Here is a 9,007-nt window from a genome sequence, read left to right as displayed (position 1 = left end):
CATACTGGGGTCCCTGCCCGCACTGGGGTCCCAGCTCCATACTGGGGTCCCAGCTCCATACTAGGGTCCCAGCTCTGTAGTGGGGTCCCAGCTCCATACTGGGGGCCCTGCCCGCACTGGGGCCGCCGCCCGCACTGGGGTCCCAGCTCCATACTGGGGTCCCTGCCCGCACTGGGGTCCCTGCCCGCACTGGGGTCCCAGCTCCATACTGAGGTCCCTGCCCGCACTGGGGTCCCAGCTCCATACTGAGGTCCCTGCCTGCACTGGGGTCCCTGCCCGCACTGGGGTCCCAGCTCCATACTGGGGTCCCTGCCCGCACTGGGGTCCCAGCTCCATACTGAGGTCCCAGCTCCATACTGGGGGCCCTGCCCGCACTGGGGCCGCCGCCCGCACTGGGGTCCCAGCTCCATACTGGGGGCCCTGCCCGCACTGGGGCCGCCGCCCGCACTGGGGTCCCAGCTCCATACTGGGGTCCCTGCCCACACTGGGGTCCCAACTCCATACTGGGGTCCCAGCTCCATACTGGGGGCCCTGCCCGCACTGGGGCCGCCGCCCGCACTGGGGTTCCAGCTCCATACTGGGGTCCCTGCCCGCACTGGGGTCCCTGCCCGCACTGGGGTCCCAGCTCCATACTGAGGGCCCTGCCCGCACTGGGGCCGCTGCCTGCACTGGGGTCCCAGCTCCATAGTGGGGTCCCAGCTCCATACCGGGGTCCCTGCCCGCACCGGGGCCCCGGCCGGGCGCAGCCCCCCCGGCGGGGCGGTGAGTGGGCGCGGCGGCCCCCAGCGCCCCCGGCCCGGCCCCGCGGGGGGGAAGCAGCCTCCCGGGGCCGGGCCGGGCCGCCCACCCTCCCTCCCGCGGAGGCGGGGACGGCGGCGGGGCCGGCAGAGCGCGGCACGGCACGGCCCGGCCCGGCCATGGGGGCGGCCCAGAGCCAGAAGCCGCGGGAGCCGGGGTCCCCGCAGCGCCGGTGAGTGCGGGGGGGGTGTGTGTGTGTGTGTGTGTGTCAGAAAAATCAGAAAATCAGCGCTTGAAGGGTTAAAGCGGGGGGAGAAGTTCCTCCCCTCCTCCCGCCGCGCTCGGCGCTGCAGCCGCCGTGCAAACCCGGCCGCCCCCGCTCCCAGCTGCGGGGGCTCCGCGGCTCAGCCCCCGCCGCGGTTAACGGGGGGGAGGGCACCCCTGTCACCCCGTCACCCCGTCACCCCTGTCACCCCGTCACCTCCGTCACCCCTGTCACCCCATCACCCCCATCACCCCCGTCACCCCATCACCTGTCACCTCCGTCACCCCCATCACCCCCATCATCCCGTCACCCCAATCACCCCGTCACCCCGTCATCCCCGTCACCCCCATCACCCCCATCACCCCTGTCATCCCTGTCACCCCCGTCACTCCTGTCACCCCTGTCACCCCCGTCACCCCCGTCACCCCTGTCACCCTGTCACCTCCGTCACCCTGTCATCCCCGTCACCCCCGTCACCCCGTCACCTCTGTCACCCCTGTCACCCCGTCACCCCCTTCACCCCCGTCACCCTATCACCCCCGTCACCCCTGTCACCCCCGTCACCCCATCACCTCCGTCACCCCGTCACCCCCGTCACCCCCGTCACCCCCGTCACCCCCGTCACCCCTGTCACCCCCGTCACCCCCGTCACCCCCGTCACCCCCGTCACCCCTGTCACCCCTGTCACCCCCGTCACCCCCGTCACCCCCGTCACCCCCGCGTGTTGCAGCGCAAAGCCAGGACCCAGCGGTGCGGTTCGCGGTGTTGCCATCAGAAATGCAGGTGCGGGGAGGGGGGGGCTGGAGGTGCGGGGGGCTGTGGAAGCCAGAGCCAGGGCGGGGGGAGCTGCTGCCCACCAGCCGGCCTGGGCGCTGCAAACAAAGGGGAAAGCACGCTAGCTGCGCTCCAAAGGAAAACCGGAGACAGCTTATCTGTAAATCAACCAAAACACTTTCTGGAACATAGAAATAATTTTAAGTAAGCCACCCGGCCATAGCGATCGCCGTAGCTCTGGAGCCGTGCTGCTGCCTCCCCCAGCCAAGCCAACGCTGGGCAGAGCCGCGCCGCGCTCCGGGGTCGCGGGCCCCGCATCCGGACCTGGTGCCCGGCTGGGCGCTGCGCTTGTCCTGGAGCCTCTGCCAGGGTTTGCCGGGCAGGTGGCCTGGAGCCAGGCTGCTGCTCTGCTAAGCGTTTGCAAACATCGCTCCCTTTGCAACCGCTGGGTTCAGACTGGGAGAACAAGTGCTTTCTCCCCCTTGTAACTGCTCAGCCCTGCCTTTATTTCCCCGCAGTGATCTCCTAAACATAAATGAGAGGTGTTCCCAGGCAGAAAAACCATCCCGTTGTTCACTGTGTGCACTGGAGCCGCTCCTTTCTGCCCTGTCGGACTCGGCTGCTTCTCCTTCCCACCTGTTTGCTCCACCTTGAGCAAACTTTGGTTTGTTCCCCGCCCTTTATCATTTCCCTCACCGCGCTCCCTGTGCCGGCTGCCGTCCTCGCTCCCCGGCTGCCCCCCCTTCCCTGCCAGCACCCCAGGTTGTGGGGCTGAGGCGCTGCCTGCGTTTCCCAATATCACCAGGTCCTAACTAAAATCAGGGAGCCAAGGCCTGACAAACACCTGATAAGAGCATTCCTGCTGCATACCACTGATATTTTTAGCAAACAGAGCAAAGGAGTTGATAGGGGAGTAAAGAAACAGCAAAATGAAGGCAGATGCTTGTGTTCTTAACCCATCAGTGTGAAAATCAGGCTGGAACTCGCACGTCTTGAGCCTGTTTCTACTGAATCGCTTTGCATGAGCTCGCATCCACGCGAATAGCACCAGTGAGATTAAGCTGTGGTTGTCGTTTTTAAAATGCAGGAAGAGCAGCGCGTTCGTTTTCGCATCGGTCCTTTTTAAGGCAGTCGCAAATGGTTTGTATTTATTAATGTGACGGCGGTACGGTGGGGAAAGACAGCTGGAGCCCGGGGGCTGGTTGGTGGTGTCCGGGGCTCGCGCGTGACAGTTGTGTCCTTTACTGCTATTTTTATAGAGCTGTTTTGGTGGAATGTGTAGCGATGGGAACTGTCACATCCCAGGGCTGTGGAGGGTGCCGGGGGAGCTGAGCTGCTCCGCAGCGCTGTCCCACGCTGGGCATCGCCCTGGTGCCCTGGGGCACTGCCGCAGCGTGTGACGCCCGGGCTCCTGCTGCGCCCCGGTGAGCCGATGGCAGCGGCGGAGCCCGAGATGGGAGGAAATCGCGTTTTGTCCGCCCTGCCTTGAATCCCAGGGCATTCGGTATTGTGCTTCTCGGTCCCGTGATCTGTGTCCAGTCTGCGGCTCTGCCAAGGTCAGGAGAAGCACAAGGACCGTGGGAGCTTTGCCGTGGTGGATTTGCCGTCCCGTGCTCGGGCTTCGTCCCTGGGCAGGGACCTCCTCGCGATGGTGGGAAAGTGCCCCGAAAGACCAGCGGGGTTGGGTCAGGCCAGCTGCCGCTTTCCACCCCGCAGCTGCAGCAACTGCAAAGCGTTACGTGGGGCTGCTGCAAAACCTCCGGGCGCTCAGCTGCGCTCGGCCGCGGGCCCGTTGACGTGCCCGAGCGCTGCGGGAGGAGGTTTGGGGTGAGGAGCTACGAGGCAGGAGAGGGCAGCGCGGGGGGGAGCTGGGGGTCTCTGCCACGCAGCTGGGCTGGCTGCGGTGATGCCAAAGGACCCCCCCGAGGGCATCGCCTGGGCCCCGGGGCTCTGCTCGGCGCAGCCCGCACTGCAGCGCAGGGCGGGGGTCCCGCAGGCTGCCCGCCCCGCTCACACCGGCGCCCAGGGCGGGGGGCCGGCCGAGGAGCCCCCTCCGCTCCTGGGGCCGCGGGGCGCGGCGAGCCCGAGGGGAGCTGCGGAGCCCCGGCCCTTCGCTGAGCCCGGGGCCGGGGAGGCTCCGCCGCCCTGGAAATCCCATCCTGGAGTGCCCTCTACCGAGAGCACGGCCCGCCCGGCCCGGCCCTCCGGGGATGCTCCGGAAAACTCCGGGATGCTGCTGTGCCCGGGGGATGCTCCGGAAAACTCCGGGATGCTGCTGTGCCCGGGGGATGCTCCGGAAAACTCCGGGATGCTGCTGTGCCCGGGGGATGCTCCGGAAAACTCCGGGATGCTGCTGTGCCCGGGGGGTGCTCCGGAAAACTCCAGGATGCTGCTGTGCCCGGGGGATGCTCCGGAATACTCCGGGATGCTGCTGTGCCCGGGGGGTGCTCCGGAAAACTCCAGGATGCTGCCGTGCCCGGGGGATGCTCCGGAAAACTCCGGGATGCTGCTGTGCCCGGAGGGTGCTCCGGAAAACTCCGGGATGCTGCCGTGCCCGGGGGATGCTCCGGAATACTCCGGGATGCTGCTGTGCCCGGGGGGTGCTCCGGAAAACTCTGGGATGCTGCCGTGCCTGGGGGATGCTCCGGAAAACTCCGGGATGCTGCCGTGCCCGGGGGATGCTCCGGAATACTCCGGGATGCTGCTGTGCCCGGGGGGTGCTCCGGAAAACTCCGGGATGCTGCTGTGCCCGGGGGGTGCTCCGGAAAACTCCGGGATGCTGCCGTGCCTGGGGGATGCTCCAGAAAACTCTGGGGTGCTGCCGCGCCCGGGGGATGCTCTGGAATACTCTGGGGTGCTGCCGTGCCTGGGGGATGCTCTGGAATACTCCAGGGTGCTGCTGTGCCCGGGGGATGCTCCAGAATACTCCGGGGTGCTGCCATGCCTGGGGGATGCTCCGGAATACTCTGGGGTGCTGCTGCACCTGGGGGATGCTCTGGGATGCTTCGGGACAGTCCAGGATGCTGCTGTGCCCAGGGGATCCCGGGATGATCCAGGATGCTCTGGGATGCTGCTGCGCCTGGGGGATGCTCTGGGACCCCTTGGGACAGTCTAGGATGCTGCTGTGCCTGGGGGATCCTGGGACAATCCAGGATGCTCTGGGATGCTGCTGCGCCTGGGGGATGGTCCGGGATGCTCTGGGATATTCTGGGATGCTGCCACGCCCAGGAGATCCCAGGACACTCTGGGATGCTCAGGGATGCTGCCGTGCCCAGGGGATGCTCCAGGATACTTCAGGACAGTCCAGGATTCTGCTGTGCCCGGGGGATCCCGGGATGATCCAGGATGCTCTGGGATGCTCTGGGATATTCTGGGATGCTGCCACGCCCAGGAGATCCCAGGACACTCTGGGATGCTCAGGGATGCTGCCATGCCCGGGGGGTGCTCTGGGACCCCTCGGGACAGTCCAGGATTCTGCTGTGCCCGGGGGATCCTGGGACAATCCAGGATGCTCTGGGATGCTGCTGCGCCTGGGGAATGCTCTGGGACCCCTCGGGACAGTCTAGGATGCTGCTGTGCCTGGGGGATCCCGGGACGATCCAGGATGCTCTGGGATGCTGCTGCGCCTGGGGGATGGTCCGGGATGCTCTGGGATATTCTGGGATGCTGCCACGCCCAGGAGATCCCAGGACACTCTGGGATGCTCTGGGATGCTGCCGTGCTCAGGGGATGGTCCAGGATGCTTCGGGACAGTCCAGGATTCTGCTGTGCCTGGGGGATCCTGGGACAATCCAGGATGCTCTGGGATGCTGCTGCGCCTGGGGGATGCTCTGGGATGCTCTGGGATATTCTGGGATGTTACTGTGCCCAGGGGATCCCAGGATGCTCTGGGATGCTCCGGGATGCTCTGGGATGCTGCTGCATCTGGGGGATGGTCCGGGATGCTCTGGGACATTCTGGGATGCTGCCACGCCCAGGGGATCCCAGGATACTCTGGTATGCTCCAGGATGCTGCCATGTGCAGGGGATGGTCTGGGATGCTTCAGGACCGTCCAGGATGCTGCTGTGCCCGAGGGATCCCAGGATGATCCAGGATGCTCTGGGATGCTCCAGGATACTCTGGGATGCTGCTGCACCTAGGGCATCCCAAGAGGATCTGGGATGCTCCGGGATGCTGCCGTACCTGGAGGATGCTCCGGGATGCTCCAGGATGCTGCCATGCTCAGGGGATCCTGGAACACTCCAGGATGCTCAGGGATGCTGCCGTGCCCGGGGGATGCTCCGGGATGCTCCGGGATGCTCTGGGATGCTGCCACACCTGGGCTCACCACAGCCGCCCCTGGCAGGGACGGACCCCGAGGCCCTCAGCCAGCACTGCCGCTCTTCCCATGGCCTTGGTTTTCTGCTTGCCCATTGCTTGCCCTTTCCTAGGGCTCGGTTGCCTTTCGGACCCGGGCTGTTGGGGAAGAGAGATGTTAAGCCTCTCCTCGGAAGTGCTCTGCAGCCTGAGCGAGTCGCAGATGGGTGTTACCAGCATTAATCTTTTCAGTGTCACTGCAAAGGTCAGGAAACGTATTATGAACCCATCTCTCTCCCCAGCGTTGGCTGCACATCGTCACTGGCACATGTAAGCCTTCATGTGAATCGTTCTCCTAATTCCCAAAGCTTACATTTTTCACAATGCAACGGCAGAGAATAATTTACCTTTTCACTGATGCACGGGCCCTCTTTAACTGAGGAAAACATGATAAATAGAATAGGGTGGCGTAAAAGACGACAACAGAAAAATGCTCTTGTGAAACACCTCACACCTTTTCTGGAGGAGATAAATGTTGTGTGGATAAAGTGCTTATTACAAGCTCTTAAGGAGACTTACATAGCAGCGAAATATGGATTCGTGTTTTATCGGGGTGCTGATCTCCCCCGGCTGTCCCCGCGATCCCCTGCCGAGACGCCCCTTTCACCGGGGCACGGCTGGCGGGGCGTCCTCGCACCCCGTCCCAGGGCTGGCTGCGGGGAGCCAAACCCTGGTGCCCGCGGGGGAGCGAAAGGCCCCGCTGTGGAGGAGCAGAGCGGCAGGAGTGGAGAAGAAAAACGAAAACCCACAAAAGATCCATTTCTGAGCTAGAAATGGAAGCGCTGGCTTGCCGCGCCGTGCCCAGAAAAGCTCGGCAGCCAGAAATAGATGTTCTCCTGCCTAATGAAAGGGCCAAGAATGGAAACTCCAGGTGCATGCCTTCCCCTAACCCAGGGCACTGCAGCTTCAAACGTGACAAGCGTGGCTGTGTGATACCTGCTCTGCAGCGAGCGTTTCCCGCACCCTTCCCGGGGACTGGGGAGTGGTGACCGCCAGGAGAATCGGGCGCGATGTGTTTCTGGGACACGAGGCCAGGCAGAGGCACTGCTGCCAGCCAGGCAGGAGGAAGTTCATTCCGGTATAAAAGAAGGGAAAGTCCATCTGGATGCAGAGCTGTTATCCCTGGATGCGGCTGCCTTCCTGCGAGGATCAGCGTAAGAAGTGTGAGCGAGGTTTTGCATCTTTTTGCAGCCCCTGCGATGCCAGGGACCTTCCGGCTCCAGCATCTTTGGGGCTCCACCCGTTTGCCCTGAAGCGGAGCGCTGCTGCTCTCCCCCTTCCCTGGAGAGCCCAAGCAGCGTGCGAGCGGTGGGGGGTTTCTGGGTCACTCGGTGCTGCGCTGCCTGCCTGCTCCCGGCTCTCCCTCCTGGAGCAGCTAGAACAGCCCTTGGCCAGAGCCACCCAAACCGGTGATCCGCAGGGAAAGGGCTGCAAGAGCCCGAACGATCCCTTCTCGGGGTGTCTGCTGCCCGCGTGCTTGCAGAGGTGATGGAGGACGTTACTTACGTAACCCACAGGGTTTGTCGGGAAGGAGGCGAAGCCAGGAAAAATAGTTCCTAGGCGAGGCCGGGTGCCCATGACTACAGCCTCCTGGGGCTGGGGACCACCATGCCCCCACGTCAGCCTCCCCCCTGCACCCGCAGATCGGCCCTGTGACGCACCCCAGCTGGGAGAGGCTGTGCGCTGGGGCAGCGTGGTGCTGGGCTGTACAGCGATGGGCTGTACATTGATACACGGGCTGTACATTGATGGGCTGTACATTGATGGGCTGTACATTGATACACAGGCTGTACCTTGATGGGCTGTACAGCGATGGGCTGTACACCAATACATGGGCTGTACATCAATGGGTGTACATCGATGGGCTGTACATCGATACATGGGCTGTACATCGATACATAGGCTGTACATCAATACATAGGCTGTACATTGATGGGCTGTACATTGATGGGCTGTACGTCGATACATGGGCTGTACATCGATGGGCTGTACAGCGATGGGCTGTACATTGATGGGCTGTGCATTGATACACGGGCTGTACATCGATGGGCTGTACATCAATGGGCTGTACGTTGATGGGCTGTACAGCGATGGGCTGTACATCGATACATAGGCTGTACATCGATGGGCTGTACATTGATGGGCTGTACGTCGATACATAGGCTGTACATTGATGGGCTGTACGTCGATACATGGGCTGTACGTTGATGGGCTGTACATTGATACACGGGCTGTACGTTGATGGGCTGTACATTGATGGGCTGTACATCGATGGGCTGTACATCGATACATAGGCTGTACATTGATGGGCTGTACATCGATGGGCTGTACATCGATACATAGGCTGTACATTGATGGGCTGTACATTGATGGGCTGTATGTCGATACATGGGCTGTACATTGATGGGCTGTGCATCGATACATGGGCTGTACATTGATGGGCTGTACAGCGATGGGCTGTACATCAATACATGGGCTGTACATCGATGGGCTGTACAGCGATGGGCTGTACATTGATGGGGTGTACATCGATACATAGGCTGTACATTGATAGGCTGTACATTGATGGGCCGTACGTTGATACATAGGCTGTACATCGATGGGCTGTACATCGATGGACTGTACATCGATACATAGGCTGTACATCAATACATGGGCTGTACAGCGATGGGCTGTACGGCGATGCATAGGCTGTGCATCGCTGCCTGCCCCTGAGCCGCTGCATTTCTGCGGTGCTCAGCACAGCGAAGTCCTGGGCCAGGGCGGGGGGTGACGGCGGTGCAAAGGACAGCCCGTCCGGCTGCTGCGTGCACAGGCTGCAGCTCGCCGTGCGGGTGGAAGCTGCTGGCAGGTCTTTTTTTGAACAGGTCAGC

The sequence above is a fragment of the Pelecanus crispus genome, chromosome 21 (assembly GCF_030463565.1).
Source record: "Pelecanus crispus isolate bPelCri1 chromosome 21, bPelCri1.pri, whole genome shotgun sequence".
NCBI lineage: Eukaryota > Metazoa > Chordata > Aves > Pelecaniformes > Pelecanidae > Pelecanus > Pelecanus crispus.
Note: the sequence above shows the minus strand (reverse complement) of the source record.